The sequence below is a fragment of the Coturnix japonica genome, chromosome 23, assembly GCF_054131305.1.
Source record: "Coturnix japonica strain WE chromosome 23, WE-NBRP24, whole genome shotgun sequence".
Lineage (NCBI taxonomy): Eukaryota > Metazoa > Chordata > Aves > Galliformes > Phasianidae > Coturnix > Coturnix japonica.
Genome location: NC_140685.1, coordinates 6,952,962 through 6,977,983, shown reverse-complemented (window position 1 = coordinate 6,977,983; position 25,022 = coordinate 6,952,962). Strand labels below are relative to the sequence as shown.

The window sequence follows — 25,022 nt, the reverse complement described above, 5'->3', positions numbered from 1 at the left end:
AGCATAACACATTGCTCACAAAGCAGTTTTCCATGCAAAGCTCTTAACTCACAAAGAAAACCACCCCAACAAACCAACAACACAACAACAGAAGGGGAAAAAATAACCCACAATCAAAACCAAAACTCAGCCCTCACAAGTGATGTTCAAAACAATGCTTGGCTGGAGAGATGAGTTTTACACCATACTCCAAATGCAAGCAAGCTCCACAGCTGGAGACACTAATCTGAAAATGTTCACTGCATGAACTGATCACTGCAGGGGTCAGGAAGAAATTTATTTCCCTGAAGAACAATAACGTATTGGCAAGGTGTACCACAGAAATGCTTCACCTTTTTGAACCAGCGAGTGTTGCTAGTGGCTGGATAGCAGACTTGACAGACCATTACATACTATCTGTTGAGGCAATATCAGTGTAATATCGAAGGTGGCCCAGGAAAAAAGCTGAAAGGACTTCATATGTGATCCTGTAGGAATAGCTTGCTGAGGCTTCACTAGCAAGTTAATCAAGCTGAAATTAACAATACTTAGCTCACTATCTTAAGTAAATCACAACACGCTTTGCTTTGAAGGTGCTTCGCATAAAGCACACAGTGTGTTGGGGAGCAACAGAGTTTACCTTCTTTGAATTATTTGACTTATGCAAAATTGGCTCTCTCTTTCACTGTAAAACATAGTGCTGTGTAATTTCCTGGGGCTGGAAAGCACGTTCCAACATAGGTTAAAACTTCAACTGCTTGCCGAGTGCTTGGATCATCCCTGTATTGGAGTAAAATGCGCTAGCTGATATTTAGGCCCAGGAAAGCCCTTAGAAAGCAGCTAATCACAGCTATCCAGCAGTGGTTTTCACAGAATGATATTAAAGTGCTTGAGTTACAAGACTAATTTGCTTCTGAATACGTTCACTTTTTATTAGAATCAGCTCAGGGTTTGCATGATTTCATTGATGTTTAGTGGGGATTAGTTTGAAGTGAAAATGTGTTTTCCATTTGTCTGAGAAAGACACAACAGGGAGCAGAGCCCTGGAGATTACTGAAAGCTCTGGGTGATTCTAAGAGGCCAAAGGCCGAGTGACTTCAGATTTCAATGGAGTGCAATAATCCCTTAGAAATGCACAGCCTGGTTGGTGTGTCTGATTGTGCAATTATGGCATGGAAACTGTAGTGAATTTCTGAGCTGTGGATTACTCACTGTGTATCTTTAGCACAGGTATGACACCAGCACTGGGCACTCAGCAGTACCAGCTGCATCTGGAGTTACCTGCAGAAAAAACCTCCACTCCCCTTTCCCTGCTTCACTGGGATGCAGTGTTTCTCCTCGAGTTTGACAGCAGTTTAACTATGGAGCAGCAAATGATGTAGCTGACTACCTGATTTGTGGATAATGAGTTAGCCATTTTGCCCACCTCGGGATATTTACACATTTCATCACTGGGAACAAAGAATTGTTATTTCACGATTCAAAGAGGCTGCACTGTGCATTGTTTTCCTATTCTGTGCTATCTGTGGCATATGGTAAACCTAAATCTCTGTACTTATCACATGCCTTGCTAACACAGGAACATATTGGCTTGTTCCATAATGTGTCTTTTATTTATTCACTTAATTTTGGTTGCTAAAACAAACATTTTCCTGGTCTGCATAGCAACGTTTTCTGTGCATATCTACAGGTACCCTTAGCAGCCCCATGATTCTTCCTGCATCTATCCTGAATGAAAGCTTCAGATGCTCTGAGAGACATCTCAAACATCATCTCTCATGTCCATATGACAGATCTAAATCTGGAGAACCTTCCCACCATGATTGCTTAACATCTCATATCAAGAGAAGGATTCTGTGTCTACAGGGGCAGCAGCACCCATATAATCCTCAATTGGATTTAGACAGTCAAAATACTTTCTCCATGGTGGGAATGATACAATAATGTTGTCCCTTCTGATCTTTCCTTTATTCCAACTATTTGTTAGCTGCCTTTTTGTGGATAGATTTGAATGCTGTTAGTGACCTTGTGAAAACACTGTTGTCATTACTAGAACCAGGTCATAAATACCCCTGGGCACAATGAAATGTCTCACCTGCAATTCTTCAAATAGTTTCCACTGCTGTTAATACTGTGAGGTGTATGAGGTCTCGCACACGTCTATCCACTAAATAGATATCATCTGGACATACCCACACATAATATTTTGGCATCAAATATCTTCTACATAGAATTCATATAAGTATTACTTGAGGATTTATCAATGCACCAAATTCCTGATTCCCTGGAATAGCTCATCTAGAGAGAGAAAAAGCAGCTTCAAAAGGGAAACGGAACCTTTCCAAAGTTCATTGGTGTTGGAGGTCAAGTTTTAGTTCAGCTCATTACAGACACAGATGTTAAATTCAGATTAGGAGTTACATTTTGGAAAAGTTTAAGATGTTTTGGGATCTGTGGTTTTGGCCTAACCCTCTCTTTAATCAAAAATGACATCCCTGGGCAAGAGAGTCTTCAGCTTTTTCATACCTCTCAGAAATGTGCATTCAGACATACAGAAGCTATTTCAGTCTCGATGAGGTAACTCAGGTCATGTTTATTCCCACAATGCAGTTGAAGAATCTCCTCCTGTTCACACGAAACCTCCCTTCCACACCCCGTTTCACTTTTTGCCTACAATTCTTACAACTTTTGGGGGAATGTTTTGATTTAACGGGGAAAAAAACACTGTTTCATTATGATTGTCATATCAAATACATCACATTCAAACAAAACATTTGAGTGAGGACTTTTCCTAGTTTGTCAACTGTGGCATCAATGAAAATGGTGGTTATTGTAAGTGAGATGCTTTTGGATATGAATGTTCTCCTTTGAGATCTTTTTAATTACTTCTATTAGAAGAACAGTGACTGAATTCATGTTAAACTTAGAAAACAGCTTCTTCAAATCTCCACAAGAAATGCTTGCACGCTCATTCCTCAGTGTAGGTTTCGTATCTTGTTTATCCCACTTAAAGATCTTTAGAGTCTTAACATACACCTTATGTGAAACACTGATGACATCAAGATAGGCCTGTGGAAATACTTGTACCTGGTATCCCTGAAGGATCCGACTGTGTGTTCTCACCTACTGAACCTTTCTGGTCTGAGAGTGGTGCCTGGTCACTCTGCACAGAGCTCAGATTGCACTACAGAGAAGGGACTGCAGCAGAAAGCCAGACTGTGCAGATCAGGCGGAGCTGCCTCACTGCTGGGCTGTTCTTCAACCACTTGCCTTCAGAGCAAAGGCTGGGTTGTATCCTTGTTTAAACACAGAACAGCAAAAAAGTATCTTAGATAGCAGCCAATTTACAGGATTGTATTACAGTCGCAGCTAAAAATCTGATAGTCAAGATGTATGATGTAAACAGCATTTATGAGTACTTATAAAAGTGAATGTAGCTATTCAATGTTACTTCTTCCTAGCAGGTAAATAAAACTTTCATTTTTTATGTGGGTGAACAAAAGACTTGGCCACAGCCATGTGAAACCTGGAACTGACCCCAGACATTCTATGTCTAGCATTACACAAGGTAGAAAAGGAATTTTCTAAATATAGTATTTTCTACCCAACATATGTGCCAAACAATTGGAAAAAGAAGTTAAAAGGATACATATGAAAGAAAAAGAGAATCTCAACGACTTTATGTAAAGACATGAGAGCATTTAGTTCTGAGTAATTCCATACCAAAATGATATCAACAGATTGGACAACATTCAGAGGTGACCAACAGTGATTTTGAGCTGGAGAGACTGATTCATAAAAGTAAAATAATACTGCTCATTTGTACATCTCGTTTTACCAAACATAACATCAGCGTTGGAAAGGGATGGTTTAGTGGGGTATATGAAACAGCTATAATTAAAGGGATGAGGTCAAGGAAATATACGCCCTAGATAGCAGGGAAAACTTTCTGACGCTGCTATCTCTTAAGCTGCAACAAGCTGCAAGGAGAAGTGATCGAGGCCACATCTCCTGGAATATTTGAAATGAGATTAGCCAAAGAACCAGAAATTGCAGCACAAAAAGCAATCCTGGCTTGGCAGGGGAGAGGACAGGATTAGCAGAGGTCTTTCCTATGGTTACAGAGGGGCTGTTGTAGGGGTTCAGAGTTATTTTGGTCTTTTACGACAACTGTTTGATGAACGACTCCATTATTTCCCAGCTGTCAATGAATAAGAGGAAAGTGTTTCCCGTAGAGTAAAATCTTTCCTGCAAGGTGAAGAATCAATTGGAGAAAAATACCAGTGTCACATTCCAGTGCTTCACTCCTTATTGTGCTTGGCATGTGGCTTCCTCCGTCCTACACAGCAATTGGTCCATACCAGGACAGAACCAGCCTGTTCTGTCTAATAAAATTTTATTGCATTGCTTTTCAAAATAATTTCTATACTAGCACTCTGAAAGCCAGGAAGACACACAGGCAAGAAAAAACATGCCTACAACTCATTAAGTCTATGAGAATAGTTGCACAAAAGAATTTGACAATGCAGCACAGTTTGTCGCTTCAGTTTCATTCCACTAATTGTTCCTCCTTTTTATTTTTTAAGTGAAGAACTATCACCCTAAAATAGACTGTTTCCATAAGAATGCACAGAAATGAAATTGAAAATAAAATCATTAAGTCTTATTATCTGTACAGCCATGCCAAATTCTTCTTCTCTCTTTTTTTTCCAATGACCTTCTCAAATTCCTTTCTCTATGTCAGTTGTGCTCCCTTAAATATTGCAGGAAAGGAGGCAAAAAGGGTGAAAGGAAGCGGTCAAACCACCATGTTCTCTGGTGTTGCAATAATGGGAAGCTGACCATTTTCAGCGTTGTCAGTAATTCCAATGTGGGCTCATCCCCCTGGAAATACTCCATCATCATCAGCATGCTGTTTGTACTAAGCCCTCCCATTGACTTTAAAGAAAATCTACCAGAATCTGGGATGGAATTTGCTGTGCTTCAGATGCCACATTTCCCCATCTCAGGTCATGGAAGCAAAGCAGTTTTGGAGGTGACTCAGTAGACCAACAGTGGTGCCCTGTGCCTTGCTGCAGACTTCTGGCTCTTGCTTGGCCACCTGGCAACACAAACCCTTCACCATCCTTCATTTTTATGTTTTTCTTAAAAGTAGGTCCTGTCACAGGAAAGCTGAAACCTGTATAATTCAGTCTCTCACTTTCGATCCCTGCCTGAACTCTGCAGAACCCTGAACTTGGGCTGGAGGCAACTGTGCAGCCCTGTTGCTAGAGATGGCTCCCAGCTGCTCTTCCTACCAGCAGCCTTGTCTGAGGCTGAGGGCTGCTTTGCCTCCCTCACACACACTTTGCCTTTGTTATTTCTGTGTGCTGTTCCCCTCCCTCTTCCCTCTGTGCTCCCTCAGAGCCTCCACAAGCCCAAAGCTTGCAGTTGTCCTCAAGGGGCCAGGCTGGGCAAGAGGGTGCACCAAGGGACTGCATGAAGACCCAAGGGGTGCAGAGGAGACCTCAGGGACATGTGTAGGCCATGTGCTGTCATACCACTGTGTATGAAGCAAGAAATAACTCAGTACAGAAGACACAAGGAGAAGTCTATGTTTGACAATGGGGGAAAATGTTTTTGAGATGGCTGCAAATGATCTCTTTAATATGAAAAGAGAGATAATCTCCATTTAGTTTCCTCCGCTTGCAACAAATTAAGTCCATCCTTCTCCTATTACATCAATGGAAGTTGTAGTCTGTAATTCCTACTTCCACCCTTCTAGACAAATAAGAATAAACTTAATATGTCCTTGGCTCTTGCATGGGTTGATGAGGTAGAGTCATCCTCACAAAGTCAAGCGTAGTTCCTACCTGTATAAGTCCCCTTAGCAAACACCATCCCAGAAGGGCTTGAGAAAAAGGTGGGTCACAGCCAGTCACGGCCCATTACACACACTTAAAGGCTGGTGCATAGCCAGTGCACATTGATCCTTCAGGCACAAGCTCCTATTTAGGCCACGCATCTCCACAGCATCTGTACTTGCAAGCAGTGACAAACAAACGCCATCGCTGGTGGTATCGACTGCTTTTGTACTGTCTCATTCTGTGCACACTCTGTTTGCCTGTTCTATTCTGACAATGCTGAAAAGATTCCAGTTTTAAATGGGGGAAAAAATGGAAAAGAAAAGCATAGTGCCATTGAATCCTAAGAGTGCCATTGAGTCCCTAACTCATTCCCCAGCTGTTTGCTCTTAGGCACTGGGGAGTTGTAAATAGCTGGAAGCAAGACTGCAGAACAGTGGTATATACATTTTGTAAATGGAGCTCTGAGCAATGCCCTGGTTTCAGGACCAGTGAAGTCAATAATGGCCTAGAATCTACCTCCATGTGCAGGTTATTATAAAATGGAATTTATTAAAGGGGTTCTGGATTTTCACAAGTTTAAGTCACAAAGAGGAGGGAAATTATACATTTACTCTGCCTTCCAGTCATTTTTTGTATCTATATTGATCATTTTCTCAGAGAAGAGAAGGAAGAAGCAACGCTGTCATCTCTGTACGAAGAAGAAAAAGGAGAGAAGAAAAAATAAAGACTTGAGTCTAACTTCAGTTCTGTAAGCATCTTTCAAGTTTAACAGTTCTGCAGTCAACGGTAATAATCATTTAAGCAAGTCAGTATCTTCCAGTGGCTTCCAATTATAGACAGCTTTGCAAATAAAGGAATCAGTGACAAAACCACTGTTTATTATCATGCGTTATTTGCCAGAACAAGTCATGTTTCTTCATTACTACTAAGCAGAATTACAGTGAGTCATTCTATCAGAAAAAGTGAACCATGCGCAATATTTAGTAGTAACTGTTCTGTATAATACAGCTTAGGGAAAAAAAAATCATATATATATGTATAATGAATAATGAATATGTATAAAGAAATACAGCATTGAACAAACACCAAACCAGGCAAACAGTGATTGATTCAACGCAGGAAGAGATGAAACGGAAAGACTACATATGCAGCTGCCACAGTTCCAAGTAGCGTGCTTTGCACATGCTACTGAAGCTCCAGCTTGTGTGACAGAAACAGTCATCCACAAGCAAAGGGTATGTCATATTATGTACTCCAAGCTGATCTTGTTATCATTTTTATCTCGAGTGTGTTGTCATCTCCTGCTTTGTAGTGCTACAGACTTGTATCTGCTACGAGCGTGAGGCTACACTCAGCAGTGTGTGACAATTAAGCCCTTTGAGGGTCATGCATATTTTAATTATTACTTATTTCATTGTCCAAAGCTTTCCCACATGAGATGTATTCCATGTGGGACTGAAATAGGAGTCATTCCTTCAGAACCCCAAATATTAAGCAGACATTAATTTATTTTGAGCTTTGCACATTTTAGATGAGCGTAAATCGACATGTATAGTGGGAAAAAACTGTTCTCCATGTGTTGGAAAGTTGAACTGAGACACCAGAGCTAAGTGACAAGAAGTGGAGGCTACAACAGAAAATGACTGAATGATTTGTTTGGCATTTAAGTAATGTATGAGTGCACCTTGTCTTTGTTAAAGCAAAGTAGTCATAGGCTTTCCAGCAGCACAGGCTGTGAATTTTAGCTGTATTCCCTTCTGGGATTCTGAAGTTCTCAGGTTCCGGCTTACACAACAGCAGAGTCTAAACGCAGACCAGTTTTTCATCCATGAAATGGATGTTAAATAACACTTGACTGAAGTAGACAAAACAAGAAGATACATAGACTAACTGGAAACATCAAGATTTGAAAATTACCTGATAGGAAAAGGGAGGGGAGGGGGATCAAAGACGTCCCAGGGAATGAAAAATTCCTTCGCAGCACTTCCTGTTCTCTCTGTTATGCTAACCAAGGTAGGATTAGGTTTCAGCTGCCAAAAGAAATAACATTTGTAGATTTTTTTTTGGTCTGGGGAAGTGGGATAGAAAGATTTAAGACAGCTTTTTCCGAACTATTTGCCTTTTGTCAAGCAGTCAAGTCTAGTTATTGTTATTAATTTGTATTACAGAACTATCAAACTGAGACTGGATTTCCATTGTATTATGTGCTGTACAAATATCCAGTCAAAAGCTGGTTTTACCTCAAAGAGCCCATAGTCTAAATAGAGCAGACAGACAAAGGGCACTTTGCCCTAGGTTGTATAGCTGCTTAGCAGTTGAGCTAGGAATTATCTCTCCTGAGTCATAGCTTAGTACCTCAGCTACTGGAGAACAATTCTGGAGAACAGAACTGACATTAAAAGAACTGAGCTTGCCTTCTTGTAAGCAAACACAAGATAGTGTGAGAGTGATCACAAGTTCCTTAATTTTCTTTGTCATCACGCAAGCAAATGTTTGTGTCTGCTTTAAAGAGGAGAGGTGCAGATCCTTGTGTCGTGTCTCTGAGATTTCAGAGGAAAATATTGGACATAAGAAAGTAATACATGGTTGTTGGTTTTGTTCAGTGCTCATGGAGCTCTCCAAAGTCTGTTAAGGAACTTCAAGCTGGCCTCAGCCTTTGATAAGCTATTGTCCGAGCCAGCTCCTTTAAAATTACAAAGAGTACTTAAAGTACTTTGAGAGCCTGGGATGCATTTGCGCTTCTGCAGATCCTCAGGGCTCCGGATATAAGTACAATGGAGACCGAAAGGCAGGGAAAGATACCTGAAACTATGCTGAATATTCTGAAGCTCCTGTCACTTAATATGTTACCTTGGCACATGACAATGTAACTTGGCTACAAAAAGTTGCCATCCTCCCTTAATATACACTGAGGCTTCCAAGGAAGGTCAAAAGCTACGGACCAACACGCCTGTTCCCAGGTATTTGCTTAGCGGGACCTGAGGTGGAATGCTGCGTATTGTGTGACTCGGACAGAAGAGGAAACTGCACTTTCATGTTAATATAGAAACAAAAGACTTTCTGAAGAAATAATCTGTCAGCAAAATAGAAATGTATTAACTTGAACCTGTTTATTCCGAAATGGTATTTCAGTGGGTAATTTCAAATCAAATCCTGTGTGTAAATATTTGAAGTACCATTTGAATGGTGAAGAGCTTTTCTTACATGGTAGAATTTCCTGCTTCTCATTTTTGAAATCCTAACCTAGATGTGCACAGGTGACTGAAGATGTCTGCTGTGCATGTCTGAACTGCAGACAGGGAAGTAGTGGGGCAAGCAGCAGATTGGCTGTCACCTGTTTCTCAAGATGCCAGCTGTTATCAAAGTAGACCCTCTGAGTTTGCTCACAGGAACAAGCTGAGGTAAATGTTTAACCTGAGTCTTTAGAGTCTATGGCTTGTACCTTTCTTTATTATTAACCCAACCCTTGTTTTTCTTTACAGTTGCATAGCTGCTTGCTCACAAGAAACAAAGGACCCTTGACATAGCTTCCTCATGGTGGCATGAGCAAAGGTAACGTACCTTTTATATTGTTTCCATACCCATGCATAGGAGAGAATGGTTGCATATTTCTGCTTGCCTTTTCTTTTAGGGCAGAACAACCTGCTAATAACAAGCGCTGCTTTCTTCTGCCTATTTTAAAGTAAATAACTGGATATAGATCCAGCTGATTTCATCCTATTTTGACGTAAATAACTTGTCTGACAGTTTTTCTGTTTATTATGTCAACAGTGTGAATACATGCTTTAAAATAATGTTAAATACCTGTGTGTGCTACATGGTGGCTCAAAATTGGTTTGGAGAGAGAACATTTAACTTGCTCAACTCTTATGGTATAACTGAGTAATTAGTTAATTGAGGTAAAGTAATGCCTCAAAGGAAATTAGAGTGAAGAGGTACAATTTAAAGACATTCAGAAAATACTTTTGCTTGTGTTGTATTAGATATATGTGTGCTCATATACTTAGATAACTATATTTTTAGAAACAATATTTAAATAAAAGTATATTTAACAAATTTAATCAAAAGAACCATTATTTTTTCTTGTCTCCAACTGTCTGAAATATTATTTTGGTCCATGAATAATTCTTGCATGTCAGGTGTGAGCTCCATCTGAGCAAACAATATCTGAGCCCCAGTATATTCTTTAGGAAGATCCAGGTAGAAACTCCTCTTTGTTCTTAGTGTGTATGTGCTGCCTTATGAAGCTGAGCATTTCCCAAACTACTGACTGCCACTGTAAAGGAGATTTCTACAGACACTGCAAATACACCATTTGCATTTTCCTTTACTTTAAACTAACAATTACAGCATGGTATGGCTATGAAAGTATTTGGCTTGTAAATACTTAGGAATGTGTGAGAAAAGGTTTGTGGTCACATTGTGAAATATGAAAGTGTGTGATCGGTAAGCAATATGAAGACACACTGTACTTCCTCAAAAGAACGTATAAATAGCTGTTTGGGAGTAGTTCACACATCTTTGATTCTTATAAGCCTACTAGACTAGGAATAAAATTCTGTTATTCCCTGTTTCAATCAGATCCAGCTGTTTGTATAACCCTAAAGATCATTGGCACCAAACACCAGGGATATAATCACAGACAGAATGACAGAATCTAGCTATGATTGATTTACTCCCACTGAAGTATACTGAAATGAATGCAAGTATTGGTGGAATAAATTAGTATTAATTGGAAGGATGTTAGAATACAGACACAAATGACTATGAAAATCAGAATCATATGACAGAGAAGTTAAATTATTTGCATTCATCTCAGGAGACTGGCATCTTGGTTATAAAATGAATGGGATATCAGTTGTGAAGCTCTGAACCTACTTCTACAGCGGCTGAATTCAGATATCACAATTTACTCAAAGATCAAGAGGTAAACAAGCAAAGAATGCACAACAAAACACAAACCTGTTCTTTAAAAGAATGGCCAAATTGGCAAGTTGATAAAGAACACTGTGTTTGTTCAAAGGTGACCTAGGTCAGCAGAGGACAAAATATGCCTCCTTCTCCATCAGCAGTTGAGTCTTTGTTAAGGGCCCATGGTTTTCTCTATTTCCTCAATATATATGTATTTTTAAATCTGGCAATTCTACAAAGCATGTGTTGGACTTTAAACGTATTTGCCTAGCTTATTCTGAGTGCTACAAAATGCAAATAAAGACACTGGCATCAAAAGGGGATGGAGTGCTTTGAAGATGAAGGGCTTGACATGGAGCCAAGGAGCCAATGGACCACTGAGAACTGTAATTGTCATAGATCTGTAAGGAAATTCTGCCTGTTTGGTGAGAGTGGATATGTACCAAAAAGGAACTGGGGAAGCTCTTCATTGCTTTATCCTGATAAACTCCTTAGGCCAACAGAGTTGATCCAGAAATGAAGAGGTTATATAAAACAAAACAAAAAAAGTGAATTAAAATCTTACTTGAAGACTGTTAGAGAAGAAAAAGTGTGAAATGAGAACTGGCTAAATTCTATATTGCCTGTATTAAAAGAGGACAAGCTCACTTTGCCTGCTGCTGTGAAAGAACCAGCACCAAGAATCCCAGCCCAACAGGGCTTCTGCTGTTGTTATTCACTGCTTAGCTGTTTGTTTGTTTTTCTTTTTAGTGTAATGCTCACAGCCAGTTCTAAAAACATTCTGGTGATATTAAAGGATAGGATAGGAAACCTTATCTTGTTTCAGATACATATCAACAAAAAGCAGAAAATCATGCTTCTCTAGCACGACTGCCCCATCTAGCATCAGTAGCATTATTCTGACAATAAACGGATTACAATTTCTTTAGAAAAGGGGCAAAACCATAACTCTTTTTGTTTGTTTGTTCTGTTCCAGCTGTTAACATGCTTCTCACCTCCTGTGTAACTCCACAGCAAAATAATTAATTGGCTAGCAACAAAGTACAGTATCAAGTGTTAAAATGAAGTGGAATCACAGAAATAATAGTGATGTTATTCCATGATGTGAGCAGGGTTCCTTTTTCAGAAACTAATGATGTTAAAGCAAGTGGAATTATGTTACTCTTCATTTTTAAGTCAGTAAATTCCAAAGGAGGATTTGCCCCATTTCTACAATATGCTTAAAGACTTACAGTGCACGACCAAATGCAGATTTAGTAGAGGCATGAGGGGTTGGCATACGGCATTCTCTGCTCAAAGCTGCTCAGTGCCTTTTTGTTCTGGTCAATGAGGATTTTTTTCATCTTAATTATTATTTCTGAGACCATATGTGGCCTTGCATTTTCCAGAGCTTTCTTTTTTTTACTGCACAGAAAAAGTGATTAACGCTTTACTACTAGTAGCAAGGTAAAGTGATGTTATAGAGCATGATAGGATCTAGAAAATGTGAATTAGAGAAGATATTACAAAAATGCATCTAGTGTAAGGTTTTCCCTACTTTTTATTGACTCAGTAATTGAGAATACTTCCACTGACTTGAGTGGATGTTGGATCAAATCACAACGTCTCTCTAACTCTCCCCCTCTGCTGGCAATTCAGCTCTTGCTGTGTTGCCAGAGCTGCACAGTATCTTAGAGCTTTTCAGAAACATCTTCTAAGAAGTTATGCAGCAGTACTCCTCATTTGAACCAAGACACGAAATACAGAAGAAAACTGTGGGAGCAGGAAAACTGCATAGGTGATGTGGGAGAACAAGTAATTTCTGTAGTCTGAACATTATCTGTTTACTTTCACAACCAAGCAGACAGTTGAGATTGATAGCATGAGGTCAAGAAGATAGTATTTCTGGTTCAGACATAAGGTGCGCTTAGTAAACACAACTTGGAGTTTTACGATACTTCATTTGATAGCCCAAATCATTTTCCACCACTAAGCCAACAAATCACGATGTTATTCTTCAATTTAAAGCACAAATAACATACAAAACAGCAAAGTGCAGACAAGATTATTTTATACACATTTGTAATCCTCTCCAATTTACAGAATGCAAAAGGCTGGCTCACTGGGTGGTTTTATACAAAATGTTTAACTTGCATGTGTACATTATGTGATTTGACTTTTGAGATAAGCTGGCTTAGTAATAGGGATCAAAATGATGACACTAAGAAAATTATTTTCCTACTTGTGTTTCACAGCCTTTCTTGATGCACATTTTTATTATTAATATTCTGCTCTGCACAGCTCTCTACTTTGTTCTGCACAAATGCATGGATGTTGCCAATTATAAATGACAAACTATTGGAGGAAGAGAAATCCAGTTCTTTAAGTAAGTCAGCTTTTCCAATAGCATTTAGAAATTTCTTCTCCCAGTAGAAACAGAAGCATTTCTGTTCAGTGTTTATTCTGGTCAGCTATAAATATGTTTTAAATACATAATACAGAAAAGCGGGACACTGTGGAGACCCTGATTTTATCAGGAATGTAAAATTCTCCCTATTTGATGGAAAATTTCTCACCTGAAAATAAGTATACCCAATATTTTTGAAGTCATAGGAGGCAACTAGATGCCCCATTATCTGTTCAGTGTAAAGACAGCTCTGTTTCTCCTCCCCCAAAACCAACTTTAAGCAATAAATTGAGGATTCAATAAGTTTATTTATCTGGTATTTGATTATTTTGCAGTAGTAAAGTCTGCAACAGAGTTAACCAAAAATGAAATTATGGGTGTTCATGAGAAAGGCAGACATTTGTCATTGATGAATCATGTTTTAAGTTTCATTAATCCAATTAAATGTTTTATCTAAATTAATAGATCAAGTCCAGAGATTTCATGGTAGCTTAGTTTTCTTTTGGCATAATTCTATAGATGAAAATATTTATTTATTTGTTTTTTAGAAGAAAACTTAATGAATACATTCATTAAAATAGTTTTCAGATAATTCTTTCAAAAGAAGGGGGGGAAAAAATCTTTTCTCTGTATTTTTTTAGTGCTGAAAGATCTTTGTAAAACTACATTCAGGAAAAGTATTTGCTAGCTTGGCCCATTTCCAAAATGTAGACACTTTCACCTTGTCTTTTGTTCCTAGCTCAAATTCAGAAAATCCTCTTAGGTTAATTTATTTTCCAGCACAATATCATGTGAAAACTAAAACGACAGAAAGGCATTTTCTTCTCTGCTTTACTCTCTGCCGTAGAAGAACTAGATAATCCAAGTCAGCATGAGTGGGCAACGTATGGCAGACCCCAAACTCTAGAAGCCACATCAGGTTGAAGCTTTAAGATAACGATTAGGGCAGGGTGAGTTTCCCCGCTGGCAGCTCACACTATCAAGTAGCAGGGGCAGCTGGATGAATGTCCTTGTCGGTAGTTTCTTGGTCAACCATCTCAAGGCTTCGTGCTTGCTGCCTATCGGGATTTCAGAGCTGCGGGCTGCCGGGCGCGTGGTGCTGAAGGGATAGCGCCCACCCGCCCCGGGACCCTCCTAGTTCTGCAAGTGGGCTGAAAAGACAGGCGGTAAGACAGGGCTTCTAGAAGAAAAGTGCTAAAAGCAGAGCTTCTGCCACAAAGCTTGATTTACTATGCTCTGTGGAACTTATTTTCTCCTCCCGAGTAAGAATTACTGACATTTTAAATATTACGGTAGTATTTAATGCCCTTAGTAATGGTCTATTGTGCTGCTTTACCAACAGAGAGCGACGAATTGGTTTCCAGCCTGAATTGCCTCCAGCTTAATTAGGTATGACACATATTACTTCTTGTGCTAAACTGCTGCAGGGGGATGTTGTACGTTGTTAAACAGCTGCTGGATTCTGCCTGAGAGGGAAATCTATTTATAGGTTGTATTTTGGGTTGTAAAGTTTGCAACCACGCTTGAGAAACAGCAGAGCTATAGAACCATGCTGAATTATTAAGACTGTTCAGTCACACAGAACAATAACCATAAAACAAGGGGTCAGACACTGGCTGGCCCTATGCGTGTGGTGTACAGAAACGGAAAGCATAGGTCATCCGGAGTGCAAGGGCTACCACTGAGTAGCAATGCCTAAGTGGTCAGAAATCATTAACAATTACCCTCTGGCCTCTGGAACTAGCTGGATCCAGACAGCTCAAAAATAAGCCCCACTGCAGAGACTGTGTTTATGCAATAGGAACCTCTGGGGGAGATCTTCTGACTCACTGTGGAATCTGGAATCTGAAAGTACATACATTAGTGAGAAACAAGATTTTTGCTTCCTAAGATATTTTGGATCCTCAGTAACATCTTAAGACCTTGGGTTTTATCTATGCAGTTGACAAGAACTGGGGTATTTCTGTTTATCAGGTATCCCATTTGAATTCCCTTGCCAATAAATGAATATTTAGGATTTCCATGGCAACATATTTCTAGACCCCATATTACAGTCAGACTGATGCATGTCAACTGATACAGAGATGCAGAAGGTAGTGGCTGAATTTATTCAAGCAATCACATTCTCTTTTCCAAGACTAATGCACATGAATACTGAGTTAACAAACTGAATTGACAGGGATTCCATCTCAATGAACATGTATAATGTTCCAGCTCAGGAGAGTAGCATTTAATTGATAAGTGAGATTATATTTACAAAGCTATTACAGAAAAGTCAAGGTTGGCTTTATGCAAAAGATAATCTGCTGTAGTATCTTGCTGCTTGGTTGTCCAGTAAAGCTGTTCCTTTGTGGTCAGGAAAAAAAAATCAGACCACATGCATTCAGCTCCTATATATTCTTCTTTTCATATGTTGCAATTGCTCACCTCATGAAACCAACTCAGTAGTCACACTGTTGTTGCCTTAGAGACTTACATTAATTTACTCCATTATAACTTAGATGCTGATCTTAACTGCACAAGTATTAATAGTTATTCACTGTTATCCTCAAATGGCTGTTCAGTGGCTAATGTAAAATGAATAAGGGCTTACTCTAAATCTTATATAAGTCAATGGACATCTTTCTCCTCATTTTATTCAGAGACGGAATTAGCTATCCCCATTGCAGTGCTGACAAATATTAATTTTTTGTCCTTAAGGCACCTCTGCAAGGTAGGGTAATGCCACTGACTCCATCTCACATATGAGAAACTGTGGCAGAAAGTTTATCTATGATTCAACCAGCAACAAAAGAAAAACAGATGTTCTGCCCTCAGTCTGGATTTCATTCAGTGGATAGTAAAACTTCTACAGGTATCCCTGGTATCTATGAATTCCTAAGAGGTTATCTTAGGAACATCCTTCTCTTTGACCCCAGATGGTGTGTTGTAGATCCATTTTTGTTACTATAATAAGAGATATGAGTTATCCTGAAGTGGCTTGCAGAAGGGCATACTGTGCTTGAGACAGGGAAATAAACTTGTGTCTCTTGAGTCTTTTATACCAAAAGAGTTTTCTTCACTTAATTTAAGCTTTCAGTGCACTCAGTCTTATTGCTATGGAAATTGTCTCCATAGCTAGTATTAGAATTAACTTGTTGATATCATTAGTAAAGCATGTAATAGATAGCTGAGCTGTTCTGATATTTATCTTTAGGTCAACAGCTATGGAGACTCCAGAGGCAAATTAGAAAAACCATAGACTCTTTATTAGTAGAACTTAATTTAACTGTATTTAAACTTAATTAAGGAGAGAAAAAATGACCTTTCTTAATGCACCCTTTCTTTATAAAGTATGAAATAAGGATATTAGATTAGTTTGATGCTGGTTGTTATTATGTATTCACAATAGATGAGAATGCAAAAATTCCCTCATTCAGTTAGGTACTCTTGAATGTCAAATCAAAGACCAGGTGCTGCACAAGCCCATTTCCTTTCTTCAGTGTTTTATGTTTCCCAGCCCTGTAATTCCTCCCAGGAAACCAGAAGAACTCTTAATTTCTTATCCCCCTCCCCCAATTAAAGTAACAACTCTGGTCATTTAAACAATCAAGCACATGTTCTTACACTGTCTGCACCTCATGCTATCCATAAATGGTGATGTGGTAAGAAAAACCATGGAGGAAAGGAAAGGAAATGACATTAACCTTTTCCATCTGATAAATAAGGGCTTCATTCAGCTGCAATAATCCACATCCTTCCCCAGAGATCCAGTTAATTTAATACCTAAGGGCTCAGTTCATTTAAAATTATTTCCACACTGACCAGCTGATTTCTTGGTGAATTATTCAGTCCCCAGACTAAAATATTCTTCCTGTGCAATAGCACGAGAAAGGACTAAACCACTTCTCTAGTTCCCAGTAGCCTGAATGTCCTGTCATGTAATGCTACCAGAGGCTGTGTGACTTCCACAGAGCTTCATCTATGCCCTCTAAATTGATAAGAACATTTGCGCTGATTTTCATAGGACCACTAGTCCATAGGCACGAAAGAGAGAGTATCTTGTTCTATTTGCTATTCTTTTCTGCACAGAATTTCACACCCTCCCATCAAACTTTAAGCACCTGCAGTTTACAGGTTATAAAAAGAGAATTTGATCTTTGAATGAGTGGAAATTTAGAACAATGTAGAGTTACCCTGTCTAAAATAGGCAGCGTGCAGTTTGAGTCAATGGACACAGATCTGTGAGCCCTGCACTGCTTCTTGTGTGATCCACGCTCCCCAAGGCCAAAAGCAGAGAGCTGAAATGGTTTTTCTCCCTTTTGCTCCTTTACTCCAGTGCAGTCGATATCTGTTCTGCCGTACCTGATGGAGATACTTGCAAAAACAAAGGACTATTTGTATCTGTTGAGGCAGATGATCCCTAAGCACCACAGAGCAGCAGGGCATACAGAACCAAAGTGAAGATCAGCAGGAAACAGTACTCTGATATCAACAGTAGCATTATATTAGCTGCATTGATTCATTGTCAATAGAAAGTCATGATAATTTTGTAATGGGCATCAAGAAATTTTGGATTAGATTCTTACATTATGTGACATGCTTTTTTCTTTTTTCTTTTTTTTAAAGGGAGTGTAACTAATTGAGTATGATGATCCAAAGTTTATGCAATTTTGTAGCCTTTCTGATGCTGTAATAAACTGAGCTCTGAGAGCTCTTTATTAGACTGCCTTCCAACTTGGTAGTTAAACAGGAAAAACAAGAAATCTGACCTCACTTAGTACTTAATTGGAGTGCATTTATTGACTGTTTTTAAACTCTTGTAGCAATATTGTTTGCTAAGAGTGGTGGGCCCACTCTTGGACTGTATGTACCCTTAGCTCCCTGGATAGACACAGCCTAATGAAGAAGGGGAAGGGAGACTATAAGATGTTTCATACAAATGCATTGCACTCCCGGCTTGCATCACAGGGCTGAGCAGGAAGCTATAGCTGAAGACTGGCACGTTCTCTGTTCTTCCAGAAGCCCACAGGCTGGCCTGACCATGTGGGATCGATATGCCAGGGATAAAGCAGGAACACTCTAATGAGCATGTTTGAAGTCCTGGCACTGAGTTGTTGAGGCAGTCAAAATAAACTGCTTTGGATCTACGCTGTTTCCTTAAGCGTTCTGCAAGTTGCAAAGGATGCAGATCTCCAGCCTCATAATGTTGAGAAGGGAGGACTGAGAAGGCTGTCATGTAGGAGTGCCAAAGCAAGCTACAACTTGATAGCTCTGCTAGTAAATCTACCTTTGATACTGCAATGCTGAGCATGGTAAGCAACTAATGCTGATAACATTCTTATCTCCATCCTATCTATTAGAAATTAAAGCAAAAACATATATAACCTTAGGAACAGTTTCCCACTTCACGGAGGCACTCAGCAGGCACTGGTGCATTCAGCTATGATTCATTATTGCTGAACTTTGGGGCTGGCTCTGACCAGTTCTGTTTGGATTCAGTTAGTCTGCTCTACTGTCAGGAAAGACTCCTTAGCATTTATGTTATCTCCCTGAGAATCTTAAGTAGGGACCTGAACATGATTTAGAGCAGTTGCCTGATAGAAGATATAGAACAAAAATCCATTCCGCAAGAAACTGAGTAGAGGAACAGAAGATGGTTCTGGAATGATAAGCATAGCCCTTCCCTGGCATAGGAAATCACTAGTGAAGAAGTTTAGCTTGTGAGACATTTTTGCTATGATGTCATACTGACTTTGTGTGTACTCTTTGAATTCACCTATAATCTAGTTCACTGTAATGTTAAATTAAACTGGCTGTTTTTATTCCCCAAAAGTTTTGGAAGGCTTATGGCTTTGCAGAGATGTTGCTTATCAGCACACTGAATGCTGGCGTAGTGACGCAGGTAAATGAAGTCTACGAGACTTCATTGTTATAAACCAGCTGCAAATCTGACCCAGAGGAGATATGGATTCTATTCAAGGAGTCTATGATGCAAATTTATGCAGATGACTGTCATTAGTCTACTGTATGTCTGCTTGAAACAGCAGGGTAAGGAAGTGACAGCTACTCTGCAGAGACCAGGCTGTGGAAATTACAGATTTGTTCCAAAACTGCCATCTTAAGAAAAACATTATAGCACAGAAGAGACTTGTCTCTCAATCCTTTTGATCGACTACAGGAAAGCAGAAATGTGGAGGATGTTTCAACACCAGCCATAAACTTCTTGATTCCTTTTTCTTGTCATTTAATAACAAATGTCTCTGTCCATGGGTCTTCACATGCACATCCACAGGCTCACAGGCACAGAGCAATAGAAGCAGGCTGAGCTTCTTTGGTAGTGCCCTAATAGGGTCAAGGAAAGAACACTATCTGCATCTTGGATGTAACACTCTAACTGGCTACCTTAAAAAAAACACCTGATGTTTCCAGGAACATATAACATCTAGGTGGGCCAAAACACTGGTAAAGGCCAGTGGAAGCACACAGCTGCTGATAGCACTGCTCTGTGCTGTAAATGACCTTTTTTACATCGTCCTTACTTCTGCGGCCAGTGAGGCCTGCTAAAGGACTCTCCCAGATCTCTCTGAGATACCCTGCAGGGAACCAGAGTTTCAGGAGACAGTGACAGAACAGCAACAAAGTCAGAGGACAGAGTGAAGCAGGAGTTAAAAATAACCAGTTTTCTGCTGCAAGTGCAGGCAGGTTAGAAGGAGCAGAAGACTCAGGGAGAAAAACGAGGATGTCAGATGTCTGCTGGTGGCTGTTATTTATACACAGTGACAATGAGATGCAAAGATAAAGTCTGAGGCCCAAAGACATTTGTGCTGTTTGCAAAAGCCCTTTCCCCTTTTATAGAAGTTGTTGTCGAGGCTGTCTGAAAGTGGCTGTAATTATCTGTTGCATCAGTTATCAGAGACACGGGAAAGATCTGGGGTCAAATTAGTTCCTGGTGTAAATCCTCTGCTTGCTTCATAGTTATTGCAAAGTAGCCTTTGAGCCTTTTCGAGAGAGAAAAAACTAAATAGGAAAACTGCAGGGCTCCCAAATGCAGTATATTTCTCGTCAGATCTAATGTGCTGAAAGGATGGGATTTTCTGTGAACTTTTCCCAAGCTGTCTTGCATTTTTTTTTTCTCTCTCTCTTTGAGAGGGGGAGGAGTTGTGCCTAAAAAAACAAACCCAACCTGTCGTTCTCAGCTCTGCCAACCTGTCAGTCCAGCCATGCAAGAGAGGGAGAGAGAGAAAAAAGGAGGGAGTGAAGCAGAGATTCTTTCAGATCTCAGCAGATATTAAGGTAAAACCCATTTCTGATTTCCTGAATTATGCTTGTCTCTGTGTGTGTGTACATGTAAATAGAAATTGTTACCTCATCGAGTTTTAAACTTACTAAACAACCTGTATGTGAATAAACAGTTTATCTTGTTGCACGGGAAGTGTGTTTTGCATTGTATCCTGGCAGCTTGTTAGCTGTTGTTTGGAAACAGTGTCCTCTACAACACAGAAATTCAGGAGACATTGTGTTCATTTGAATATTAAATATAGGCAGACCAACAGTGCTTGTACAGAGACATGCTTGGGAAGGATATTAAGCCATGTAATTTCAGGGCTGAGTCCAGCCTTTAATTACTGAAGATCAGGATGAGAACTTGTTTGAGGAGTGAAGTTCTTCCAAAGCTGCCTGTTGCAGGGCTCTTACACCTTCTCCTGGAGCATCTGGTATTAGACCGTGGTGGAGACAGGATACAGAACCAGACAGACTGTGGGTCTGATCCACTTTGGCAATTCCTACATTCCTCTGTTCCTGGCTGTCCATTTTTGATGGGTTTTTCCAACTTGTCATTACCGGAGGAGGAACAAAGCAAAGGTGCAGAAGGACCGACCGCGTGAATTCTTTAGTTAGGAGGGCAGACCAGCAGAGGCACTTTCAGCTAATACCAGAGGAAATTGAAGGTTACAGACTATGAGAAATGTTGGCTAAAATGAGTGTGAGTCAGAAGAATCGTTCTGGTCCAAAGCTTGCCTTATGAGTCTGGTCTGGGCAACCAGTTTGTTAGAGCTATTGTGGGAAGAGGGGCCTCGTATGAAGGCATGAAATACAGGAATGCACACAGTTTTCTTAGGGCTGAGTGGCTGTGCACAGGATCCTGAATTAGTTTGTGCACAGAACGATATCTGTAATGAGTCTGATGAGAGAAGCTGGTTTGTTATAAGAATCTACAAGGAAAAGTAAGAAAAGAATAATTATTTTATCCCCATGAGAGATAACCCTGTTTCTATATTTCTAAATCCTGAACAAACATTTCAAACTGCAGTGAAAACTGTAATGTTTTTGTAAGCAGGTTGAGGCTCTAGGAAGGTCATGTAGAAGGCAAGCTAGTTGATAGGGTTTCCTTTCCTCACTGTTTTCATTCCCACTCTCATGGAGTGCCTGTGGAAGATAACCTGTCTAGTAACACTTACCCAACGGACAGAACATGGTTGAAAGATGGCAAAGACAATACAATTGTTATGCTACTCACTGCATGGCTTGCAATGCCCTTGCCAGGGATTTGATTACATTAGCTTCCTCTTATTGGTAAACTTCCTCGAATACTTGTGCTTGTGCCATAGTTTAGGAAGGAAGCTCTCCTCCTGTGACAAGCAGCAACCATAGTGCTCTGAGCCTGGAAAGGAGAGGTGACCCATCTTAGGGATGGTCTGGGGGTGGTTTGTCCTTATGGCCACTACTGTAGAAATGCTTCTTAAGTCCTTGCATTGCATCTCTTTCCCTTTCTGGCTGCCTGAGCTCCTGGGAGCATTCAAGCGGGTGTTTCATATTACTCCTGACACACTTGTGGTCATACAGAATGACTGCAAGCTTTTAATTGAGCACGAAACAAATTCTTTTACAGATTTTGTTTTCTGTACTATTATTTTAAGCTTTCTTGCCAGAACCAGAATGCAGAGGTGAATACTTTTTCAAGTGACTTTAAGAGATGAAGAAGAGAGAATGCACGTTTCCAACATCTTATTACAGTAACAGAAATTATTCACTGAAAGAAGGGGAAAATTATTTATTTTCCTTTATCTGCAGACTATACTAATTGGTCTCACAGCACTTTTGCATCTTCCTTTTGCTTTCTCTTTTGTTTCCTTTTGCTTAGGTGATTTAAAGTAATGCAAAGAAGGCTTGAGGCATTTACGTGACACATTCTATGATACTGATGGGCATTTTTGAAATGGGAGTCTGCAAACATCCTGATACACTTGTTTCCCTATTACTTAGGGAAGGGTGTGAACAGACTGATACAAGAAGGTTGTTTCCACTAAGTCATACATGCTCCCTAGAGATATGTACTGCCAAAAGCAGGGTTTATGGTACATTATGTTAAATTGCTTAGCACTGCTTAGCAAATGTCAGTTGATCAGTCAGAGTAAACCAGCAGCACACTTGCTAAATTCAGGCAATATTCAAGAAATCCATAGGTTAGATATATTTCATCAGTGCAGATATAATGACTCAGCACTGCATGAGAAGGAAAGAAATATCACAAATGCAAGTTAAATTCTTACCAAGATTTCTATAGATTTTCCTTCTGGAGGAAGGAAGATCTGGAACTGATGTATCAGTCATTTGTTTGGGAAGCTGTTTCCCAGGATGCAACCTTTTGCAAATGAAATGTTACTAGGCAAGGGGGCTGAAATCAATAAGACACCCTTTTGGCAGAAGGGATTCTGAATAGTCCTTGGAAAGATCAGTTGGAAACCACTTCACACTGAGAAAGTTTCTGCCTTTCAACAGGACACTGCTGATTCACCTCATTTTGTACTTTCTGGTAAGAAGATTATTCTCTAGGTCGGCTGATGCCTTGTCCTTCTTTGTTTTATTAGTTACCTTTCCTCCCCAACGTTCTTGCTCTGAGCATGAAACTGTATTGGGAACAGAATATCCATTTCCATTGCTGTGCAATTAAAACACCAGATGATAAATAAAAATAAGCCAAACAAACAGAAAACAACCTCAGATTTCTGTTTGCTTTTTAAATTGGGACAGGAACTTGATCCAATTCTTTAACTACTTGTCCATCCTGTCTAGCAGGAAGGAATGCTGTAACCCAAAAAGCCATTGAGCTGCTTTTCACAGGGAACTGTTCATTTTCTCTGGTTCGCAGTCATGATAGTAACAATGGTTCCTGTTTCTAAAGCAGCTAAAAGTCCTGTTTTCAGAGTGCAGACGGGAGAATATGCTTCAGCTACTCAAATGTGATTTGTGGTGGCATGTTGGATTGGAGAATTGGAATAGCAAAGAGAGTTTCAGTCCTTAATTTCCTGTGGAAGGATTCAGCTGAGGAAGCATTGCATTTTTGGTTTCTCTTTGCTGTCAACATGGTAGAGCATGGCAGGTAAATGTTAGGCTGAGGAGGCCTAAAAATTGACATTTGATAAAAATCAACAGTCTGTGAAACAAATTGAGCAGAAGTAGTTTCAGTGAATGATTTTTCAGACAAGTTTTCCTGTGCTCCAAAAGAAAAGCAAGGCAGGGTTTGACTGCAGAATGTGAAACAAAGACTCGTTAGGGTAAAAGAGTAAAACTAGCTGGAGATTTTCCATATATAAGAAACTAAAGGCATCTCCACTTGTGAGGCAACTTTGAACACAAAGCATCTCCAGTTCGTTTCAAAATGTTCTCTCTCAAACTGTTTTCAGAACGGCATCAGAATGAGCTGTGCACTTCAGTTTAAGAGCATAGATTTTTGTGTTGCAGCACCAGCATCATCTTGTTTCGCTTCAAGACTGTATCCTGGCTCTGATCAGAACCAATCTAATGGTACAGGCCTGAGTTCTGACATGGCCAGATGGTCAGGGTTTTGTCTCCAAGAAGCACTGATCCTTAGCAGCTCAGGAAGAGTGCACACGTTTTCTAACAGGCAGTTTCCCACTCAAAGATAGCTTGAGTGAATTGATATACAAACTTAATATTTCTAAAAGAAGATGCCATAAAACACAGCCTGCTTTCAACCAGAAACCTCAGTGGGAAAATTCAAACATTCCTATTTCCATTCACAAGCATCAACCATCTGTTTGACTATTAATGAAAATTCTTTTAGTTTTTCAAAACTGAGTGAGAACTCTTTCCAGGAGTGGTCTGTGATGAGATTTCTAGTGCGCTCTTGCTTTGGATAGGCTAAGAATATGAATCTTTTCATGGCATTTTATCACACAGTTAGCTATTCTCCAAATAAATGAGGCAATTAGTGCTTCATGGAAAACAAACAAACACACAGAAATCTCCAACAAATATTGCTGACATGAATCCTCCGAGTTTCTGTTATTCGCATCTCAGAAAGACTTGATTTTGACTTTTTCAATGGGAATAAATAATTAGTTCTTTGTTTTATCTACCAAGAGTCTATTCAAATCAAGTTAAATGATTGGTGCAGCCGTTTTGGATTGAGGTGCAGTTGCCCTGGTAACAATCAAGAGTGAAATCAGAACCTTTTGAACAGCCAGTGGAATGTGGTTCTACTTGGATGACAATAGGTCAAAGCATTTTAATGGCTAAAAACGTAATCCAGTACAATAGGATTTACTGCCACTATGTCATCAGATTGACACTATTCCTACAATTTCTTTAGCTTGCGACAGCCTTTAAGTGAAAACTGCTTAGTGGAAAAACTTGTAAAATGCTATTAATCATTTTGTTTTCCAAATCAACCAAAAAGTCGGTGTCTCAGGGGGTTATAAAGAATATCTTCCAAGTGACTGAAATTCAGCCTCTCTGCACAAAGCCTTAATGAATGGCTGTTCTGGACACAATGGGTCTAAGAACCGAAGGCTCATTTCTGCAGGGCTCTGAGTACTCTGGTCCCAGCCTATTGGAGAACTTAAGCACTTCCTCAATATCTTGCTAACAAAATAGTTTCTGGTGATCTCTAGGAT

At 39.7% G+C, this 25,022-nt stretch overlaps 1 protein-coding gene across 6 annotated transcripts in view; it reads left to right on the top strand.

The window, feature by feature from the left end:
- The first annotated feature begins 9,101 nt into the window (after positions 1-9,101).
- The window catches only part of KCNJ16 (potassium inwardly rectifying channel subfamily J member 16), a 30,779-nt gene continuing 14,858 nt past the window's right edge, over positions 9,102-25,022 (top strand). Inside the window, exons 1-6 of one of the 6 annotated variants that reach the window (XM_085522530.1) lie at positions 9,103-9,226; positions 9,308-9,377; positions 13,017-13,101; positions 14,465-14,511; positions 18,124-18,416; positions 20,301-20,397. The gene's annotated coding sequence lies outside the window, so the exon portion shown is untranslated. Of the gene's footprint in view, positions 9,227-9,307; positions 9,378-12,970; positions 13,102-14,464; positions 14,512-18,123; positions 18,417-20,300; positions 20,398-25,022 lie in introns of those variants that run through there. The other 5 variants (XM_015880086.3, XM_085522529.1, XM_015880089.3 and 2 more) reach the window with 5 other exon arrangements.